The sequence below is a fragment of the Panulirus ornatus genome, chromosome 46, assembly GCF_036320965.1.
Source record: "Panulirus ornatus isolate Po-2019 chromosome 46, ASM3632096v1, whole genome shotgun sequence".
In the NCBI taxonomy this organism is placed as follows: Eukaryota; Metazoa; Arthropoda; class Malacostraca; order Decapoda; family Palinuridae; genus Panulirus; species Panulirus ornatus.
This window is the reverse complement of record NC_092269.1, coordinates 1,759,962-1,783,091: the sequence shown is the minus strand read 5'-3', so window position 1 is coordinate 1,783,091 and position 23,130 is coordinate 1,759,962.

Sequence of the window (23,130 nt, the reverse complement as noted above, 5' to 3'; positions counted from 1 at the left end):
TATTAATGGTATTTTTCATGTTTTTTTCACTGTTGATTACTTATATGTGAACAAGTGTAAGAAAGTGATTGCTTATCGGTAGCATGTAAATTCAGAGTCAGGAATGAAGGTCATGCCAAACAACCACAGATTGTCCACACGGGTGGCTGAGGTTTGACACCTTAGCTTTCTGATGGTTCAGTGTTACACAACTTTGTTTCATTCGCAAGATTATTAAAAACATTGTGTAAATCACCCTAAGGCAATGTGTATAACTTGTATATGAAACAAATGAATTTTGTGTTTAGACTTGGGCCCCATCCCCAAGATATCTCATTATGTACATGTAAATATTCCAAAATCCGAAACACTTCTGGTCCCAGCATTTCGGATAAGGGATACTCAACCTGTACTTTCTTTCTTTGTCAGCTAGAATGGTTCTGGAATGCTTCTCTTTTTTATTGGTTCAAAGCAGCTGCATGATGACCATTAAGCAGCAGGTAGATTGATTAACTTGCTGCAGTTGATTTCAGTTCTCTCACTTTTAAAGCAGCATCTTCCTTGTTTCATAGTTAACATTACTGTATTTAAGTCTTAGCTAATACTGACAAGAGACATTTGTGGCATTGCTGAAATCTACTGAAAAGCTAGAGGGAAAACACCTAGTGCTCTCAGATACTTTAAAGGTAGATACCCCAAGAGACTTAGATAAGAAAGTTGTATTAGGAATATTTTGTGAATGGAGGTAGTGTGAATGGAGCTGTTAGTCTCACTTGATGAAGCAAGCTGGTGTACAAAGTTAAAAAGTAAGAAGTGTACATGTAAGTGTGAACATTAGGCAGGAGCATTAGGTAAAAGTATTAGGACAGAACATTTGGTAAGCAGTCAGTGGGAACATTAGGTTGGAGCCTCTGGAAATACTGCACTAGGGTTGCCCTCTGCCAGTAGCCCGTTAAGGGTGAGACTTTAAAGGTAGCTGAGAAGTGGCACTGGAGTTCCCCATTTATGGAGACTCTTATACCATGACCACCTCCTTGAGGGAGTTCCTAGAGAAAATGGGCATCAGCTAGATGTAAGGGTATAAGTCCAAGTTTCAACACGATGGGCATGGATTGAGGTTAAAAACTACCATGGTTAAATTGACCTAAATAGATTAACTAATGAGAAGAAATCACATCTATCACGTAGTCAACAAAGAGCCCCCTACAACAGTACAGCATCATCCTTCAACATGACTGGTGTATTTATTTTATAATTTTCAGTATTTCTGTTTTCATGTCACTTTGACATATTTTGGAGTTTTTTTTGCTTGAGACCAGAACATTCAGATAAGTAGACCACCAGAAGTATTAATCAGTTCAGCAGAATGGAGCCCAACTGTAATTATTGATTCAAGATGAAGCATTTGATCAGTTAAAAGTGCTGCTTAAAGCCAGTGATGTGTTGAAATACCCTTGAAAGTTGTTGAAGGTAAATTCTTATAATTACAGTACAGTTATTTTGAAGAAAAGTAGGATAGAAAAGAAATCCAGTCCAAGAAATAGAGATATAACATGAAGCCATTTATGAATTGAAATGCAAGGAAATCAGAAACAGTGATTATAGGTAGACTGAGATACATAACTAAAGTATTTCATTCAATGTGCTTTTACAGTACACTTATAAAGCATAAAGATGTCATACCTTATAATATTAAATATCCATCTTGTGTGAATATGAAAGCAATCAAAGGTGATAGGTGATAATTCTGTGTGTTATAGTAATAGATGTGTTAGTAAAAACGTATGATTACACCAGAGTTGAGTATTTTTACATATAACACTTATGACAGCAAAAGCATAAAAAAATCTGATTTGTAGATTATTCTGTTAGAATGAAGCATTCTGTTAACTCCTTTTATTGTGCAAGGTTACAGAAATGCTTAAAAATTGAAATAAAAAAATACTACTATATATCTTACCCTTATTTTTGATGTACGAGGGTGTGATAGGATGTATTTTGAGCATGGATCCTCTTTATTTATGAAAGTTGATTATAGTTTTTTTTTAGGTGTTGTTTTATTCTTTGTACACTTAAACACATTGCACTGGCACACTCTATTTGGTATTTTGCCTGGTATTATTTCTCACATACCATATATATCATATTTATTTATTTATTTATTTATTTTGCTTTGTCGCTGTCTCCCGCGTTTGCGAGGTAGCGCAAGGAAACAGACGAAAGAAATGGCCCAACCCACCCCCATACACAATGTATACACACACACATCCACACACGCAAATATACATACCTATACATCTCAATGTACACATATATATACATACACAGATACATACATATATACCCCTGCACACAATTCACACTGTCTGCCCCCATTCACTCCCATCGCCACCTCGCCACACATGGAATACCTTCCCCCTCCCCCCTCATGTGTGTGAGGTAGCACTAGGAAAAGACAACAAAGGCCCCATTCGTTCACACTCAGTCTCTAGCTGCCACGCAATAATGCCCGAAACCACAGCTCCCTTTCCACATCCAGGCCCCAAACTTTCCATGGTTTACCCCAGACGCTTCACATGCCCTGATTCAATCCACTGACAGCACGTCAACCCCGGTATACCACATCGATCCAATTCACTCTATTCCTTGCCCTCCTTTCACCCTCCTGCATGTTCAGGCCCCGATCACTCAAAATCTTTTTCACTCCATCTTTCCACCTCCAATTTGGTCTCCCACTTCTCCTCGTTCCCTCCACCTCCGACACATATATATAATATATATATATTATTTTATATATATATATATATGTAATGAAAAACTTTTCATTGAAAATATAAACAGTATTACAAAAGAAATTCTTTCTTTTGTAATAGATTTGCTTACAATGGAGTAAGTTGGACAGAGTTAAATCCATGAAACTGGACCTATTGATGGGCAGAACACCAAGAAGATAAATCAAGTAGCACTGGGACTGAAACTGGTGCACCTTCAGATCGATTTCTTTCTAACCATCCATTTGTATAGTATAGTGTAACTGCTCCAATTTGGGCTTTGCTTAATTTTTCTCTCAACAACTTTTGATTTTCATTACAACTCAACGGACATTGAGAGCAAGCCAAAACATGCCATTTGATTGTATGAATACCAGTTACTGCAATGTGCATTTGTGTATGGAATTATTAGAATTTCTAGGTACAAGAGCTTTCTTGTTCATTATATGTTGGATAATACAGCTTTTACTGTACATAGAAAAAGGTGAAGTTACCAAAGGAAAAAAACAGTGGATGTGCTTTGTACACAGTGTTTCATTAACACTAGAAGTGTACAAAGTTCATTCTAACAACTGTGCAATGTTCAGTGTAAGTGATCCATGTTTTGTCAGTAAAAAGGTAGTGTTAGACAACAAAAGAACCATGTTCACTATGAGTACAGTGTATTCATTATTAAGTGATTCATGTTTTCTCAGTAAAAGGTACAGTGGTAAACATTAAAAGAACCATGTTTACTTTGAGTACAGTGTATTCATTGTAAAAGAGGAAAGGGAGAAGCAGAAAGTGGTGGTATAAAGAAGGAATAAATGTAGGAAAAATGAAAAGGAGGACCAAGAGAAGGAAAATAAGGTTAGGATAAAAAGGAGGAGGAGGATGGTAAAAGATGCAAAATGAGAGATGATGATGTGTGTCTCCACTGAATGAGCTATATTCTCCTAAAGATAACAGGGATACCTCAGTTCCTCAAAGAACAACATCTGCTTGTGATATATAATAGAACCTGGGATAGAGATATGACCCTGTGATTCTCAGCAATAAATTAATAAGTTGTAATTTTCAAATTTTTATGCAAATATGAAAGTTTTCTGTCGGCATATGAATGAGAATATATATTCCTTTATGTCAATTAGTTGGCCTGCAGACAAAATTGTCAATTAGTCTTGTCTATGTTACTGAAAATCCCAAACAACAATGAAAATGGAAAATTATGTAAAGGATATTAGCTTTTGTTAGTTTGTTAGGGACCAAAACCTCTATTGAAAATGGGCAATGATGAATCGGTGCACATTATTCAGAGGTATGTAAGTAAAACTGTGGTTAGTTCTTTGAAATATTTTTTTTGCTAGAATGACTGTGTAATTACAGGCTGAAATTTTTTTATTTTTCATTGTAATATAGTAAATCACAGTTACTAGTGGAATTTTGGAATGTTTCAAGTAGAATGGTTGTTTGGCATGAGAATGAAGAAAGGGAGGAGCGAGAAAAGCAAAATAAACCTGAATATATCATGTCTACTTTAAATTGTGATATTTATCCTACCTGACAATACATACCGTCATGACCTCCAGGAGGATTATTCTACCAATGATATATAGTGGGAACTCATTAGGCTTAAACCCTATGATCTTCCCTCATAACACAACAATTAAAAAAAAATCAAAACTTACATGTTTGGAAATTTTTAAAGCAATAAGTATTCAACAAAACCAGTATGTGTTTTCTCAATACGTTTACAATTAATGCCTGTAGGGAAAAATCTGTCTGAGGAAAGGAAGACAATGGTTTTGCCATTGAAGTATTCAGATTAATAAGATAGGTAGAAGACCTCCAATCCAAATTTCCTGGGACTCAGCAATGTTTGGATTTTGCTTTACAGATTACAATCATTCTGGGGGGTTTTCTTGTCTTTAAATGTCGTTTGGTGTTAATATATGTACTTATATGTTTTGTGTAAAACTTTAAACACTTATTATTCTCACCTAAAATTATGCCTTGTCCTTATTTATAATGCATTTGTTGCAGACTTGGAGTTTAGCAATTACAGGAGGTTCCTGACTTTTGAGTTACTTGTGAATGAGCATCCAAAAAATGCCATACAAAGCCCCATGCAACATGTAGACAATCACTTGTTCTTATGAACCACTGAATTCTTTTCATAAAATGTAGCATCCACCTGTTATAGTGATGCTATAATCTGTATTCTTGTTGTAAAGTTATATATTTAATATGTAAAATTATTTTATTTCATTACAAACAATTATGAAAAAATAAGATAGAAAAATTTTCTGACATCTTTACTGCATTTGAATGCATTCATATAACATCATATTCTCACTTATTTGGAATCCAACATATTTATTTATGTGCGTGTACAGTAGTTAACAGAAATAATAATTTATTTCACAAAAATTGATAAGCCAGTCCCATGCATGAGGTCGAAGGGGAAAATATGGGTGGTAAAAACAGTGGAAGCAGGCAAAAAGGTATTAATTTGCACCATTGGAACACTCCTCCCTCTTATGGTGACAATATTGCTTAAATTCTTAATTCATTAAATAGTGTATTTTGATATATTGTACTAACTAATATTCAGATTCAGTACAAACGCATAAAAGAAATATGGGCCCTCACAGTTACAGCTAGCTTCTTTGAATGATTGTTATTGTGTGAATCTCTTCCCTTTTTTCATTCTATGTTCAGTAATTGTGCATTACATCCTATTTTATCATTGTTCACCATGAACATGACAGAATTGATATTACTGAGAAGTGATGGAATGTTAGTGAATGCTCATCACCTTTTATATTGTTTATATTTACATCATTGCTTTGCAATAAGGTCTATCGAGTATGAATTTTCCTGTGATTAATGTAAAAGATTTTGTGTACTTGGAGCCTGAACATGCAGGAAGGTGAAAGGGATGCATGGGAGAGAGTGAATTGGAACAATGTGATATACTGGGGCGACTTGCCAATGGATTTAACCAGGGCATATGAATCAGCGAGGGAAAATCACAGAAAGGTCTGTGGAGTCTCATTGTGTATGGAAGCTGTGGTTTTGATATATTGCACACAACAGCTAGAAAAGAGATGTGATTGATGAAGGTTGTTCTTTTTCTGTTTCTGGCACTACCTTGTTAATGTGGGAAACAGCGAACAAGCATGAAGAAAAAATACATCATGAACATGTGTTATAAAAGGGGATTAGTAGTGGATGCAGCCAGTGCATAATAAAAAAGGGGGGTTAGTAAACTAAAGCTTATAAAAATGATGCTTAATTTCGATATATGTGAATTTTCAATATTTTATATTATCCATCATATGGACAACAGTCCTGGTATGTAACCTGTTCATAAGTTGGAGACTCCCTCTATATTGAAGAAGGAATACTTGGTGTTTGATGCTTTTTGGACACCAGTATATGGGCAGAACAAGGGTGAAATTCACAGAAATAACTGAAAGACACAGAGCATGAATTCAGACTTTGGAAACTTGTGCCATTTTAGTGGGAATCATAAGAGCACAGACACTTATATTCAGGATGTTATCAGTTTGCGGATATTTGGACTAGAGATCTTCTCCGTGTAACAACATTAATAAATCTTATCATAATGATGACAATAATAATACTATGGGTATCTGAGGCAATAATAACATCATCATGACATTCACAGCTTGATATTTACTGGCTTACAAAATACAATTTTCCTTTCATGATTTTTCTAGTGATGGCTTTGATCAACATCGTTATTGCTGTGTTGGAGAAAGAAATGAAGGAAAGCATTGCAGGCATATTTTCAAATTGTCATCAAATTGAAAACATGTAATGAATATGATAATGAGAGCACAAATAGAAAGATTATGATTAATGGTTCTTGAAATTTGAAAAAAATACTGAAAAGGGTCCTAACCATCTCAGATGGCCCCAAACTCAGTAGTACTGAGGACATGTAATACTTCAAAACAGTTTTATCTTTTCTTTATTAGTGCCCTCCTTTAAATATCCCCATAAAGCCGTGTATGTTTATATAATCTTGGATTTAATATCTCCCAAAATCTCAGATACATTTGCATGTGTGTGTGCTGCATTCACTACCACAAACTCTGGACTTTCATAGGATTTTTTGCTGACATTTCTATTAGTAATTGCTTCACACACCAAGGGGTGTTGAAGCTGTGTAAAGACCTCCATACCTGAATTACTGTATGCCATACATACACAAACAGGTGAAAAAATGTTACTCGTGTTATTTTAACATCATAACTCACGGTTACAAAAGTAAGTTTCTTCACATATAAATCCTTAAATCTCAATTGTGTTTGTTCATTTTTTAGTATTCAATTATCACTAAGTTTTACAATTTAATGTGACTTTTGCATTGCCTTTAGAATTTTCTAAGAATTCTTTGGGTGTATTTGGTGTTCACTGCATCTTATGAAAATCTTGTTATGCTTTGGAAATACAATATAAAAATTGTGGCTTTGTGGTAGTGTGAGACAAAAAATATTTCTCTTGTTAACTGTATACATGAGTAACAATTACAAAATGCAATTTAGAAAAAAGAAACAAAATTCTAATAACTTGCAGATGAGGATCAGATCAGTTGCACATTAGTAACAAGTTTCAAGAATGTGTCAGTTGTATCCATGCATATTTGTAATAGCTCACAAGAGCTATGAAACTAGATGGAATTTGGCATAATTATCCCCAGTTAAATTCTTATAGTATGAATTGAATAAATCATACCTACTTTCAATAATAAAAAAATAGTTTAACATTACTTAAAACAATTCTGAGCATTTTGATTTGCAGAAAATGTTTGAAAACACTGATTATGTACTGTATTTCAAATAATGAGTTAGACAAACCATTTTATTCCAATATTTCTTAGTCACTTAATTTCATGGTAGCCTTCATTATTTTTATAGTCTGTACAGAATGGCCTCAAGCTACCATGATTTTTCATGTTGATAGAAAAATTTTCCCATTTAGTACATATCTTGTGACTTCCAAAATATTGTATGTTATGCATAACATTATATGAAGTATTCTGAGACTTTGTAAAACTCACTTCCACTTCTACTTCTGTTATGTTACATACCTTTGTTTTTTTAAGAAGAATATTTTCTAAGAGACTGGTAATCTGTTTACTGTATTTAAGACTGATAGTGGCAAGTTATGTGAACAAGCTGTCTCATCCCAGTTTGTAAGATGTATCTGATGCCTACTGTATTATTGGATTTTGGTATCAGATAATGTCTCAGTTACCTTCCATTTACAGTATACTGTTTTACTGCATTATCACATGAATTTGCTCCATATGAATAATTTCCTACCACTGTAAATGACATTTAACAGATGCAAAACCCATGCTCATAAAAATACAACTTTACTTCTTATCATAATAATTTTTATTTGACAATCTGTAATCATACAGAATAGAATTACCTCCATACTTCAAGCTTTATTGCCAGTTAGTGTATATATGAGTGTGTGTGCATATGTACATGGCTGAGGTGTTACAGGACTCTGCTAGCTTGGGGTTACATCATGAATGAAAAGTCACCTTTGGTGAGGCTTTATCATCCTCTGTAGATGAAATAGAGTACAGTCTCTCTAAAGAACTTCTCACTTCAGAGGAGTCCAACCTGTCTCTGCTGTAGAGCATAGAGCAGCTTTGGAGCTGCAGAAGCCCTTAGACAACAGGTCCTAGAGTAACACCAGGACTCTTTCAGAATGGGGTCTGGGACAATTATAAATAAACAGTTATACACTGCTAAAGGGAAATGTAGGGGGTGAGCTTCTTGTTCCTTCATGGAAGTTGGTGGTTGAAAAAGAGTGGTTTGGGTGGGAGGGGTTTAGTATTTTGCCATGAATTTGGTGCCAAGCATGTTGGGGTGGGATTATACTGGAAGAATTTATGTTTCATTGTGCAAGTGATGAATGCTTGTGCTTGAGTGACATGTAATTGCTCTGAGTTTCTGTGTTTTGTGTGGTTTCAAGTTTTATTATGTTTGCTTTAGAAAGTGTGGATGACTAGGCAGATGAGGTGTAGTTACGACAGAGCAAATTAACTATTCATAAAAGATATTTTTTGTCCAAAGCTAGAGCTGGCAAGTGTTGTGAGTGTTTATTATGTTTGTGACCAGAAGTAAATGTGTGTGGCGTGAAGAATGCATGTGTGTCATATATGACACCTGCATTGTTGGTGCCGAGTAGGAATGATTGATCATTCAGGGTTACGTGAGAGGACGGAACGGGTTAGTGTTTATCAGGTGTGTGAAGAGGGTGAAAAGAACTGTGGGGATGCAGACATTCTGTTTTGAGTCAGTGTTTGAATAATGTAATGCAGTGCTGCACATTCGTTATCACTAGTGTAAGGGTAATGTAATGTGATTGTGAGATTATCAGTTGTATATAAGAAAAACTTTTACTTTGCCGTTTTGAATGGGCAGGGGAAGGTCATGTAGGAAGAGATTAAAGAGGGTTGGAAAAAGTGCTACTTCCTAGGGAACTTCGTGGTTAAGCATTTGAATTTTGGAAGTAAAGCCTCTGTTGGTAACTGTCTTGCTGACCAGCTATGAAGTTGGCCAACCATAATTTTTTTGTCATTTCTGTGGAATGTGATGTCAAGTATCTTTTGAAAAGGAGTCAAGGAATAATGGCAGTTACTTTGTTGATGTAAACTGTCAATAGTATGGTGTGGTCATGAGGGTTGTAATTGGTTGAAGCCATTCGGAATATGTTGTGTGAGGTCTGTCTGAAGTGTGGTGGTGAAGTCTTTGCATATGAAGCCATACATTTATGTGTGAGATGTATGAGTTTGTTACTTATTTCAAATAAACTGTCCTGTTTCACTTAAGAGTGTTTCATTACACACCTCCCTTTTTCATTAGAGAAAATGAAAATAAGCTACCCTAGGGTATGAGTTACTCCTTATCTACTGTATATAGAAGTACACACCATGGGGAAACAGGAAGTCTCCACACATAATATATTATTAGTGTTGTCACTTCACTGATGTGGATTCGAACGGCATTCTGGGCACAAATATTTCAGACACAAACGGCATTCTGGGAACAAATATATCAGACACATAAGTGTTTTAAAAATGTCGTAGAGTTGTTCAAATAACTATTTTTAGTATTGCAGCAGATGGAACTTCATGGAATACATGAGTTCGCTGGGGTTCCAGCCAACCAAAAATCTTTACAAGATTAGTAATTTTCTAAATGCCATAAAATGCATTTTATGACCAAAATGATAGCCACCACATATGTTACCATGAAAAACTTTTCATCATAAGTCTAATATTATTCGACCAATTTAATATTCACAATGACACGTTCAATATATTTTACCTTTTTTCTTGTTTATCGTTATCAAGGTAAATTCTGAAGTGCACCAACCTAATTAATTGTGAAGCAGTGCAAGTGCATGTATTAGAGAAACAATGAGTGATATGATTACCTAAATCTAAAGAGTACTTAGGGTTTTAATATCCTCAGCTGATTTTATATTCAAGCATTCACAAACTCTCTCCAACATATTTTACTTTTTTTCATACTTGTTTATTTTCACAGTAAATTCATAAGTGCACAGGCAACATTTTTAACTGTGAAGCACTGTAAGTGCAGGTATTACAGAAACATTAGGGGAAATGTTTACCTAAATTTAAAGGGTACAGAGGGTTTAAAATCAGCTGATTTTATATTCAAACATTCATAAACTCTACAATATGTTTTACCTTTTTTCCTTAATTCTCTATCATTATCACAGTAAATTTATAAGTGCATGGGGAACCATGTTAACTATGAAGCAGTGCAAATGCAGGTATTAGAGAAACGTTAGATGAAATGTTTACCTGAATTTGAATGGTACTTAGGGTTTTGATATCAGCTGATTTCATATTTAAACATTCACAAACTCTCTTTCATATATTTTACCTTTTTTCTTACTTGTTTATCATTATCACAGTAAATTTTGAAGTGTATGGGCAACCCTATTAACTGTGTAGCTGTGCAAGAGCAGGTATTAGAGAAACAATGTGAAATATTTACATAAAGTTAAAGGGTATGAGGGTTTTAAATCATCAGCTGATTTTATATTCAAACTCAAACTCTACAATATGTTTTACCTTTTTCCTTCATTGTTTATCATTATCGCAGTAATTTAGCAGTGCATAGGCAACCATACTGACTATGAAGCAGTGCAAAAGCAGGTATTTGAGAAACGTAATGTGAAATATTTACATAAAGTTAAAGGGTACTGAGGGTTTTAAATCATCAGCTGATTTTATATTCAAACTCACAAACTCTACAATATGTTTTACCTTTTCTCTTAATTGTTTATCATTATTACAGTAAATTCAGAAGTGCATAGGCAACCTTATTAGGTATGAAACAGTACAAGAACAGGTATTTGAGAAACGTTAGAAGAAATGTTTACCTAAATCTAAAGGGTACCTAGGGTTTTAAATCATCAGCTGATTATATATCTAATCATTCCACAAACTCTCTCCAATATATCACCTTTTTTCTTACTTGTTTATCGTTACCAAGAAAATTAAAAAAATGCATGGGCAACCTTATCAACAATGAAGCAGTGCAAGAACAGGTATTAGAGACACGTTAGGTGAAATATTTACATGAATTTAAAGGGTAGAGGGTTTTAATTTCATCAGCTGATTTTATATTCAAATATTCTACAAACTCTCTCCAAGTATCAAAATACGGAAGAAAACAGTCGACACCTGGAAAAACTTCAAAGATGTACCATAGGCAGTTCTTCAGATAATCCCACAACTCTGAAAATCTCCAAAATGCTTATACATGATAAATTGTAGACCATCAGCTGATGCATCGACAGTCAGCTGTTCGGGGTCAAAATTCTTGGAATCGACTGGCGCGAACTCCCAAGAATGTTTTGATCATGCAGGTAATTCGAAAAGAACATTTGTATTTTGTTTGAATATTACTGCTGTTATCATATGAATTAAAGTGATATTGCTTGTTTCTATGCAAACCAATATAAATTCAAATCGTCTTGTTATTTAATTTATTTGAGAAATCAACTGTATTGCAAGAAAAACATCAGAGCCGTGATTGCGACTTCGATAAGGGTTATGACACTACTACAATGATGGGTTTATATGCAACCTGGAGATAAGTTTTAGTATTCTTATCTGATCTGATGAACTAGAAATAGAAATAAAAGAAATGATGGTCTTTATATACCATTTTGTAACAAATCAATTGAAAACTTCTATTTATGCATGGTAGGTTACATGATATCTCAAGTAGAATGGTTTATACAAAACAAGTCAAATATTTCGATATTCATATTTACACATTATCTAATTAATCATCAAACCAATAAAAATGAATACGTTAGATATTTTTGAATGTTTACAACAATTCCAGGTAAGCAGAATACCAGCATAACAAATGTAATCTCAGAAGGGTTAGGAGTATCGTATGACTGGTACAGCAGTGACAGTGGCTTGTGTTATTCCTGTCAGTAAGTGTAATATATAAGTTTTCCATCTTGTGGATTTTCTAAACACACCGCCAAGCTGGATAAGTTACCGGAATATCTACGGGACACCGTCGACTGGTTTATGGGGTAAGTTTTGGGTGTAATATTGATTAAAGGTGGCGTTATATGTTATAGGCTTATTTATATATAATTTTTTACTTATATCATATGTGGTACTCATTTCACATTAAGTTTAATGAAACAGTAATGGATTAACGTGTCATGTATTTTTTCATGAGTCTTTTGTAGGGTGTATACCATTTGGTACAATGTCTGTTTAAAGGGCAGGAGTGAGTGCAACTCAGGACAAAAAAATAACACTAATGGTGAATTAAAAACCTAAACAAAGTTGTGATTTTCATTTTACGATCAGTAAGCTCGATTGTATCACATGAGTGTTTCTGTGGAAGCACGATTATGTATTTTGAATCCTCCACAGACATTTATTATGTGGTATTCACATGTGCATTTATAATATACTGTAGTAGTTTGTGATGCTTCATGTGAATCTCACGGACCAGTGTTCGAGTCCCGGACAAGGTAGGCGACTCACAGTCAACCCAGCCGTTCATCCTATCCCTACAAGGCAGGTCATTAGATGGATACCATGTGTAAACTGTGCACAAGGCCATTGCTGATGTGGTTTTCAGTGGCTGTGATTGGTGCTTTGTTATAGAAAAGTAATGTAAGTGATAAAGAATCTCTCAACTTCATGTATGATTTTAATTTGTGAAGATATGGTTCAAATTTTTTTCTTTCTGGTGTAGAAATTTAAGATTGAGTGCAAATTCAGTGTATGAATACAGCATAAAATTTAGCTTATATAAGATTAACTTGTAGGGAAAACTGTTTGTTATGCAGATTTAAGCAAGAATCTTAAATCAGTACTCATCATGGACATCAGTTAGAATATATCAAAATATTATTCCTACCTCTTCTGCTGAACTAATTATTGCTAATGATGTCACTCTTTGATGCACATGTTCCTTGATTGGAGTTCTGCTGTGTTAACTTTGTTTATATTTGAAGGAGACCCCTGAAGACTTAATCAGGTATTCACCAGGTATATATAGCTAAAGTAATTGTTGAGTTGGAGTATTTTTAGATATCCTGCATCATTTGGTAAAGATCATAGTCACTGAGACAGGATAAAAGCTCAAAAACTGAACCTGGTCGAATATAAGTGTTTGGAATACATCATGATATACACCTGCAATATACTTGGAGTCCTAGTTCTTAAACTGTATATAAAAATGATCCATTGTTGAAATGATACATTGGATAGAATGTGGAGTTACTGTCCATTGAAAATCACAGGTAATGTGGTAGATTTTAAGGATATGCTCAGTTTGGTATCAGCAAATGATTGGAACACCATGGGAAGGCTCCTGGGCTTGTCCTGAAAGTAAGCAGACAGCTTTTTTGAAATTGTACCAGACCATCCTGATGGCACTGTATACAGTTAAGATCTGCAGTAGTAAACATCCTATTTATAGGAAACAGACCCTGAAGCTAACATCAGGCATTCTAACCACTCACCCGAAGCATAACTATGATATATATAATCTTTTTTAACTTATGAATGCTGTAAAGGACTTTTCCTTCATTTTAAAGGTATATCATCAATACCAGGGTCTTTCATCTTTTTCAGTTGGCTATTCCTGTGTTCATATACATGTAAACCAACTCCAGTACTTTTATATCATTTTAATGTTATTTCCTAGGAGCATGTTCATTGCATAAATACAAGTTTCATCCATAGCCCTTGTTTATGAAAAACATGATTATAGCTTGCATCTTATCCCAACCGGGTCATAATAAGATATGGTCAGTTGTAGCTAAAATGGATTGATTTTGTGGATTAGTATTATTTTCTCATAAAAGTGATCAGCAGATATGTTTAAAAGCTAAGTCAGAACAAATAATTGGGTCAGATCAGTCAGCACCATCTTTAAAGATTTTTTTGTTGATAATCTTGCCATATGAATATATTGTCATTATGTATGAAACTCATCTTACTCTTGAGTATTGACATAGGTAATGAATAGCCTTGGACAAAACTTATCCAAGAATATGGAACTCATATTAGCATATAGAACTCACCCTAGCATCTGAAATCCACCCCATATGTAAAGCACCAAGGCCTGTAACCTCACCCTCCTGTAAACTTGCTGTCTCCTGTGAAATACTTGCTAATTTGTAAATCTCATCTTTTAAAACTTAGTTGTTAAAAATGGTGTTTGTCATCATTTCTAAAAGTTGGTGGGCCATATCTGTGTGTATGTGCTTTGCCAGTGTTGTATTTGTTGGAGACTGGGGGAATCTGTGAATAGAAGTTGCTAAGGTGTGAGGCAGGGGAAAACTTTTTATTCATGCAGGAAGCTCTTTATTTCTGCTTGGGTATTGATAGTTATTTAAGGAGTGATTTGGATGGAAGGGGTTTCTTGCTGTTGCAAAAAGGTAGGTGCTGAGCATGTTGAGATGGATCATATTGGTAGGATCTTTGTCTCATTGTGTAGGTGTTGAGTGCTTGTGGTTGTTCTGCAGTTAGCGATTGCTCTGAATGTTCTATTTTGTGTGGTTAGCAGCATGGATACACTTGCATTTGAGATGATGGATGACTAAGCAGGTGAGGCATAGTTCATGCATTGTTTGTAAAGAATGGGAAGGGAATATTTTCTTGTTCAGATCTGGTGCCGGTTAGTGTCCTAAGATGTTTAGTTTTTGTGTTGCTTTTGCATTGATGTTTTTAGTATGGGGAATGAATGTCAAATATGTATTGTATAGATGGTGTTATGCTCAGTAAAAGTGATTTTCCAAACAAGTGAGTGGAGGGTGTAGGTTGAACGCATGTCTGTTTGCAGTTAAAAGAGTGATTGAATATTTGTGTGGAGATATGGGTACAGTATTCTTTTCTGGGTTAGCTATTGTTCCAATTGTGTAGTGTAATGTTACATTCTTGTTGTTGCCATTGTGGTATCAGGGTGTAGTGATTTGCCAGATCTTCCACCATCTCAAAAGTGAATATAACAAAGCTGCAAACCACACAAAATTGTGCACTCAGAACAGCCACTGGCTGCTTTACAACCACACATTCAACACCTTCACAATGCAACAAAGATCCTTCCAATACAGTCCTACCTCAATATACTCAGCACATAGTTCTATGCAACAAGAGTAGACATTCCCACCTGAACCATTCCATAACTAACCACTAACCCACAAGTAGCAATGAAAAGCTTACCCCTGCTTAGCCTCACCAATCTCCCACCCCAAACAAATTTAACACTGACAATATACACATGCACAAACACAAATAACCTGACAAGCATACTCGGTTGCAGTTCATACTAGCATTCTGCATAAGAGCGCCACTGAAAAGTAAGATCAATTATTACAGTAAGAATAATTATTGTCGCTGTATGAGGCCTAAGGCTGATCAATGCACAAATTACAAATATAAAAAGTATTATGCATTATTAACTGCAAAAATTCATGAATGCTCTAGAAATATGACTGTGAAAGGTATTTGGCCACTCAGATGGCAATATTTATGCAGGACTCTAAGTCGCAGCCTAGCCAATAAGCAGAATAACAGATTGGGTTCAGACCAAGCTGAGTGTGTAGTGATGAGATGACAGTTTGGTGATCAGGAGATGACTTAGAAGTAGTTGTGTTGATGAACTGGTACTTCGCCTTATCTGTTATTAGAAAAAATTATATAGATCAAGAATTTTTTTATGACAACATAGATGTAGATAAGTCTATTTAACTTTTATGATTTGAATCTTTGAAACCTTCCTTGAACATTTCCTTGGTTCAGTTGAACATCTAAATTACTGACAGGCTAGAAGTTCAAAAACTGCATTCATTAGATAGAATGTTGACTAAATGTATTTGGAAGTATTAGCAAGCCTATTTTTTAACCTGCATGACAAGTAAATTGTTCCTTGGGATGGCAGATGGTCCTGTGGTACATTGTATAAACTAATACTTCTCAGAAGCAGAGATAGTGCGAGAAGTGTAGGGAAAAGAATGTAAATGGTAGGGGCCCACAAATGTTAACCTAATACAAGCAAATGAGCACCTTGGAAAACCCTGGACTTCTTCAGAAAACAAACAGCCTCCTGTAAGGTGTACCAGACCTGCCAGGGTACACAGCATATTGAAACAAGAAAAAAGGCCTGTATCTTCAAATAGCCTGGCAAACCAAGATCATACCGAGGAAGTTTGGTCACAGACTGAGCTATGGGGGTAGAGGACAATCCCCCAAACCAGTCTACAAAACAATACAGGGCCATGATTAATTTGATATGATTTCAAGTTCAGAAAAAATGGAAACCACTCAAAGTTGATGATCCTTCCTGACACTGTCTCTTGGTTATGGATTTCTGGCAGTTTTATATTGTTGTGAAAATGCATGAGTTCAAATTGTATTCAAAATAAAAGAACAAGAATCTGAGTACCCTGCCAAGCATATAAAGAAACCAGTGAGAAGGAATCTTTCCACCTGATATATTTCTGCTCTTCATTTTACTTTTTTGTCTTATATTATTGCACTAAATTCTTGACTCTTTGTAACTGAAATAAACATGCAAAGGAAAGAAAGAATGAACAGCTTTACATGTATGATGTGGGAGTATCATGTGTCCCAAGAAAAACCGGATTGTCATCTGGTATCTTTCCCATGACACCAAGCCATTTCAGGCCCCCCAAGGAAACTACTACCTTAACTCCTATGGCTTCACCTCATTCACTGCCTGACAATAATACTGATATTTGAATTTTTTTTTACACATGTGATTGTAGCCTCAATGATGCTCATGTTCACCTTTCTTCGCATAGAATTAGTTTTACTGTACATCCATAAGTTTGGCACTGACAAAGATGATACTACAAACAAAAATATGAGAAAACAGGAAGACATTTTATTTCACCTGAAAATGCAGGTAATGGAGATGGAGGGATGAGACAAAATATACAGCACCAATTTCAGAAGCCAGTAAACTATTGTACATACATTAGAAAACCCAAAAGTACAGCATTATCCATTTTATCATAGTTTGAACATCTCACAATGCCAAGTCATGTTACAAGTGGTAAGCCCTCCCATTCTGTTATGTAAAACAACTTGCAATACAATAGCTTTTTGTTTACAAACATTAAAGGTCTTATATACCACTCAGCAAGTGGAGTTCTTCACAAATGTGTGTGCATTCTGTTGGGTAGAAGAAAAATGGTCATGTGGTAGAACAAGTTTGTACACTTAAGATTTATTCATCTGAACTGATCTCAAAAGATTATTATATATGTTTTGGAAGTTTTAACAGTTTAACTGCAGAACAGAATTTAGTACTGTAGCTGGTATTTTATATCGACCATCAGTTGAAGACTTCTAGAAATTTCTAGGACAGATAAGTAAGTTAGAAGATGCCTCAAGACTGATGACCTTTCCCAAACATCATCCAAGAGGGGAACTTCAACTTAACACATACAGAGTGAAAAAGAAATCATAATAATGGGATGGGAACAGTACAAGTAAATAGCACCTGGAAGAAAACATTTAAGTTTACATAGAAAATTAGGTGAAAACCATCAGATCACCAAAACCATCATATCACCAAACAAGTAAAGAAGAAAAATTTGATCTGGTTTTCATATTGATGAATGAGAACAGAGCATCTGTTTTGAGATATGATGGGTTTTGCCACCCATGAATGATTTCCAATGCAATGCAGACAGCTCATTGTATAAGGCAGTTCATCACACCTTCCAGTATGTACATACTTCTCTAAATAAGATTGCTTAAATTATCTCTGTGGTAGTATTTTTTATCCTCTTGAGGATTTGTATCAGTTACATCAATTCTCAAGATCAAAGGTAATGAACATCCTCTATAATCTTTGTCAGATGCTGATCAGGATATGCTAACCCATATGATATACCAGTATAATGCACTGTGGTATATGCAGGGTTCCCACCATCATGAAAATTCTAGGAAAAAAAGGATGAAGTTATATAAGGCTCTGAAAAGTCAAGAAAGTCATGGGTAAGAGCAAAAGTCTTGGAAGAGTTTTGAAATTCTGTTCAGTATTATGAAAGAAATGAAGTTTGGAAATCTGTTTTTTATTCTTAATTTTACAATAGATTCTATGGGCAAATGCTGTCCTTGTGAAATCTCAATTTGCCTGATTGCTCTTCTATATCCTTCCATTTTGGTGAGTGAAAGGAAATTTTAATTTTCAGTTTTGTGAAGGACTTGGAAGAGACATGAGTTTTGGTAGCAATTCCTTTACGAACCATTTTAGGCTATCAGTAGGAAGTTGAAAATAGGATTGTACATCTTATAACTCACAGCATGTAACTTTCCATCTCTACGTTGCTTTAGATGTTTGGTATTCTTTTTGCCATGAGCATTAAACTTTTCATCTTCCCCAAACAGCCATTAAGGTTGATATAACATCGTCTGTTCATAATGAGAAAAAGTGCATAATTTTTTTTCATTCCTAAACTTCACCTTTCTTATACAAAATCTTCATGTAACACTTCAAAAATAATGTGATGTTCAGTCAGGAAAGTTTGCAACATGTCCTCCATTTGAAACTACCTAATGTAATACCAAATGGAAATAGTTTTAATCATAAAGTGAGAGATGCTCACGAAGTCCTAAAAGTGAGAACATATGACTTCTTCCATGAAGAAGACAACAGAGGAACTGTTGAGTCTATGATGATGATAAGGGTAAAAACTTTGATAATTGGAGAAATAAGATTGCTGATGACAGTATTAAAAGAATTTGTTCTTCCCAGACTGAAATACTTGTGTGTGCCAACATCTCTGTACAGTGTTCGGGACATTGTATGGTGGGTGGACTTTCAGAGGTCCCTTACCATCAGCATTAAATCAGTAAAACATTTAAAAGACTTGGACAGGCTTTTAGCTTATCCCAATGTGGGTGGCAGGTATAGATGGTATGGATGGCAGGTGTAGATGGTGAGGATGGTAGGTATAGATGGTATGACCGGCAGGTATTGATGGTGTAGGTGGCAGAAATGAGTAATGTGGGTGGTAGGTATACCTGGTGAGGGTGGCAGGTATAAATGGTAAGGATGGCAGGTATAGATGGTTTGGGTGGCAGGTATGAGTGTTGTGGGTGGCAGGTATGGGTGGGGTGGGTGGGGGAGTTGTGTGGTGAGTGTGGCTGCTGCGGGAGGCAGGAGGTGGGCAGGGCTGGGTGGACCCGTCAGAAGCAGCCAAATGGCAGGTATTGAGCGGTGGGGATGACGGTGCCGCAGTCTTGTGCCAGCCTGCGGCCAAAGTTCCTCCTCCACCACCACCACCACCAACACTCCTCCAGCACCTCATCAACACCATCACCGTTGGAGTGTCCCTGCCTGGCACCACTGGTCCCGTGACGGTAGGAGGGCTGTCTTTTGTGGCTGAGGCCGCGCCTCACCGCTCCGCCTCCGCCATCAGCCGGCCACTCCTCCTGTGATCTGAGTGGCGACCCTTCCTCCGTTGTGGTGATCACTGTTTTGTGTACCTTGACCGACTTGTGCTGTGGCAGGACCCGTGCTGTGATGATCAATGTTGTGTGTACCTTACCCGCTCTCGCAGCCTCTCACAGAACCCATTATGGGGCAATTTATGTTCACGTTCCCTCTTCACCTGCGGTGTTGACTCTGCTGTGGTGCACTGTTCAGAAAAAATTAATGTTTAGTGATAACGAGGAGATTGGTGATTTTCGTGACGTGTATCCCGTGTCCTGGTGATAAGAGTACTCGGTACAGCGAGTAATGGCACGGAAGTACCTTGGATCTGGTGATATTTAGAACTTTCTCGTTGTGACATATAGCGTGGTGAGTGGTGATGGCTTCACCAGCACGAGATGTGATGACACGAATTTGGAAACACGTGATAAGACCGTAAACCAGCGCGCCGTAACTATGAAATAATGGTGGTCGAGTCAGCTGGTGGGAGGGAGCACATGGGCGACGCAGTCAGCTGACTTTTGTCATCATAACGTAAACAAAGTGTTGATGGGCGGACGCCGTCAGCTGATTCAACTCCTTAACATAAACAAAGCGCTGATCGACTGGGACCTTGGCCTTCGTACGGCGGGGTACACCTCGTAATATTCATTTAGTGTCCAGGGGAGTTACGTTCAACGTTATGGAAGGTATTAAGAGGGTTGGCGGGGGCTGGGGAGGGAGGGGGGGGGGGGTTAAGTGAGACGCCCGGGAGGCTGCGGGGACGAAGGTCGCCCGGGGACGTGGAAAGGTGATCTTGGTGAGGCGCTGAAATCTCCTGCTCTGGGAGGTGTTCGCGGTTAAGTTACAGTGACGCAGAGGCTGCTGTGATAGTGACGCACATTTGTGTGGTTTGGCAGCGTGTTAGGTGGTTGTGTTCTTTAGTTGTGGAATGTGTAGATGGTGTAGGAACTTTTGCGTTGGTTATAGTACATGGTTTTGGTGTGTGAGGCAAGGACGAGTGTCCATAAAAGGTAGTGGTATGTGAGAGTGATGGAGAGAGAGAGAGAGAGAGAGAGAGAGAGAGAGAGAGAGAGAGAGAGAGAGAGAGAGAGAGAGAGATTGTTGGTGGAGGTTAACGATGAATGTTGGTGATGGAGATGCAGCAGGGAGGGAGGGAGGGATGTTTGTATGTGTTGTGTTCTTGTTTGTTTTTATGTATTTCATGGTAAATATTTTTTTTGTTATGTCTGTTAGTGGTATTGTTTTGTTTACATTGTCCGTTTAAGGTTCACTCTCCAGAATAGTATCTAAATTGCACATTGATTTCCTTTCTTCCTGAAACTAGTTTGAGACGTGTGTGTGTGTGTGTGTGTGTGTGTGTGTGTGTGTATCCGTAAATGGACTCCACCTGCTCAAGGTTACACTGCGAGTGAAAAGGCATATTTGACAAGGCTGAATCATTGGAAGTAGAGTCTCGTCAAATGACTTTCTCTCTCCATAGGAGTTCACATAACTCTGCTACAGGAAGGAACGCAGTCTTGGGTTGCAGGATTCTATGGGAAGAGATTCTGAGACAATAATAAAAAAGATAATTATATATATATATATATATATATATATATATATATATATATATATATATATATATATATATAATGTGTACTATATGTATCTTTATTTATATCTTTTTTCATTCATTTGTACGTTTATATAAACGGAATGTGTTAATATTGCCGTGCTGTCCCTGGTAAAAAAAAATAAATAAACGCGTTTGGGAGGACCATTCTTTTGGCATATGGCTGACATTTATTTCCCCGTTATGGGTTTGGCATTTAAATATCGCCGGCACTCAGCTCCTGAAATGTTCCTTACAGGTCGCTCCCGCCACCCTGGGAGGAGAAAGGTCAGGTCCTGGATTTGATATTAAAATCCTTGAATTTTTATTGCCATCCTGTGTCTCCGTTGTAGTCAGGATCTTCAGCGGAAGGTTGTGAGCAGAGTCTTCGTGCTGGGCCACTCAAGCAGTAGAGCACAGCAGTGTCCGTATGTCCTGGCGGAGGGAGGGGTGTTATTGTAGCCTTGCTTAGTGCTGGCATGACCTTCCCCTAGTATTGCCTTAATGAGTAACGTCTGCTCTCTCACGAGGGAAGCTTCAGCAGGTTTATTTTTCCTCTGAAGATCCGTGTAGCTCCAGTTCCAGATGGCCGGAGACACGCGTATGGTGACCGCGTTGGTGAGTGGAGAGATGAATTTTGACGAGGCTTGGAGAATATGGGAGGGTTCTTGGGAGCATTTGACTTGAGGGACGAGTTTTGGGAGTCGAGGACTTTTCTGGGATGGGGGTAGGGGGGGAAGGGGTTGTTGTTGAAGGGATCTTGGGAGTGTGGTGTGGAGTTAGAGCTGAAGAAAGATAATAGAATCACAGGAATGATAGGTCTTAGGGTTGATCGCAGTGCTGGAGGTGATGTGGAGAATCCTGGATTGGGGTGGTGTTGTCCAAATGTTTTTCGCAGTTGTCGAAGCTGTGGTGGGGTTGAGGAATGAGGTGTACAGTGATCATGGTTTTATCTTATCTCACATGACCCACCATTAGATAACCGGCACCCAGGGGTGAGTGTATCCAGAGGGACGTGTGGACACACTCGCTCTTCTGCCTTTACCAACCTTGTCCCTGTTTTTGTTTTTTCATTCTGTGTCTCTGGTTGGCCTGGAGTGTGTGACTCCGTCCTGAGTGTGTAGACACCGTCGGTTAGAAAGGTTATATAGCTGCGGTTAGCGATATGTGAACTCGACACTGTGGCCTGGTCATGGTTGGTTAGGTACGGTAGGGGGTGATGAGGTGGTTTGATACTATGTTGCTTCTGCTGCTGGGGAAGGACCAGGCTCGGGGGTGATGGCTCATGTCGGCGCCCTGGTGGTGCCTCGTGTACGTACGGTGATCCAGGAGGCTGTTAGTGCCAGGGACTCGGGAGTACGGGGTCCGTAGAGCATGTAGTACATCAGTCGCGCGGGGGGGGGGGGGGTAATATTATCCATGTATTTCCGTCTGTCTGTCTGTCTGTTCAACTTTGGTTGGTGCGGGTTATCCCTGGATTGATGGGTCTTTGGTTCCCTACGATGTAGTCCGTGTGTGTGTGTGTGTGTGTGTGTGTGTGTGGTGAAGTGGAGGACCCGCTATTGATTTTGGGTTGAAGAGGTCAGAGGTCAGGATGGAGGCGTACCACGGTCACAACTCGCTCTGACATAGGGACTTTCTTTCAATAGAATCATATATTGATGGGTCATTGCCACGGAATGTATGCTGAGATGAAAGTGCATGGCAACAGTAAGGTCATATTTGCTGTGGTTGGCTCGCGTGCATGATGTGTGTA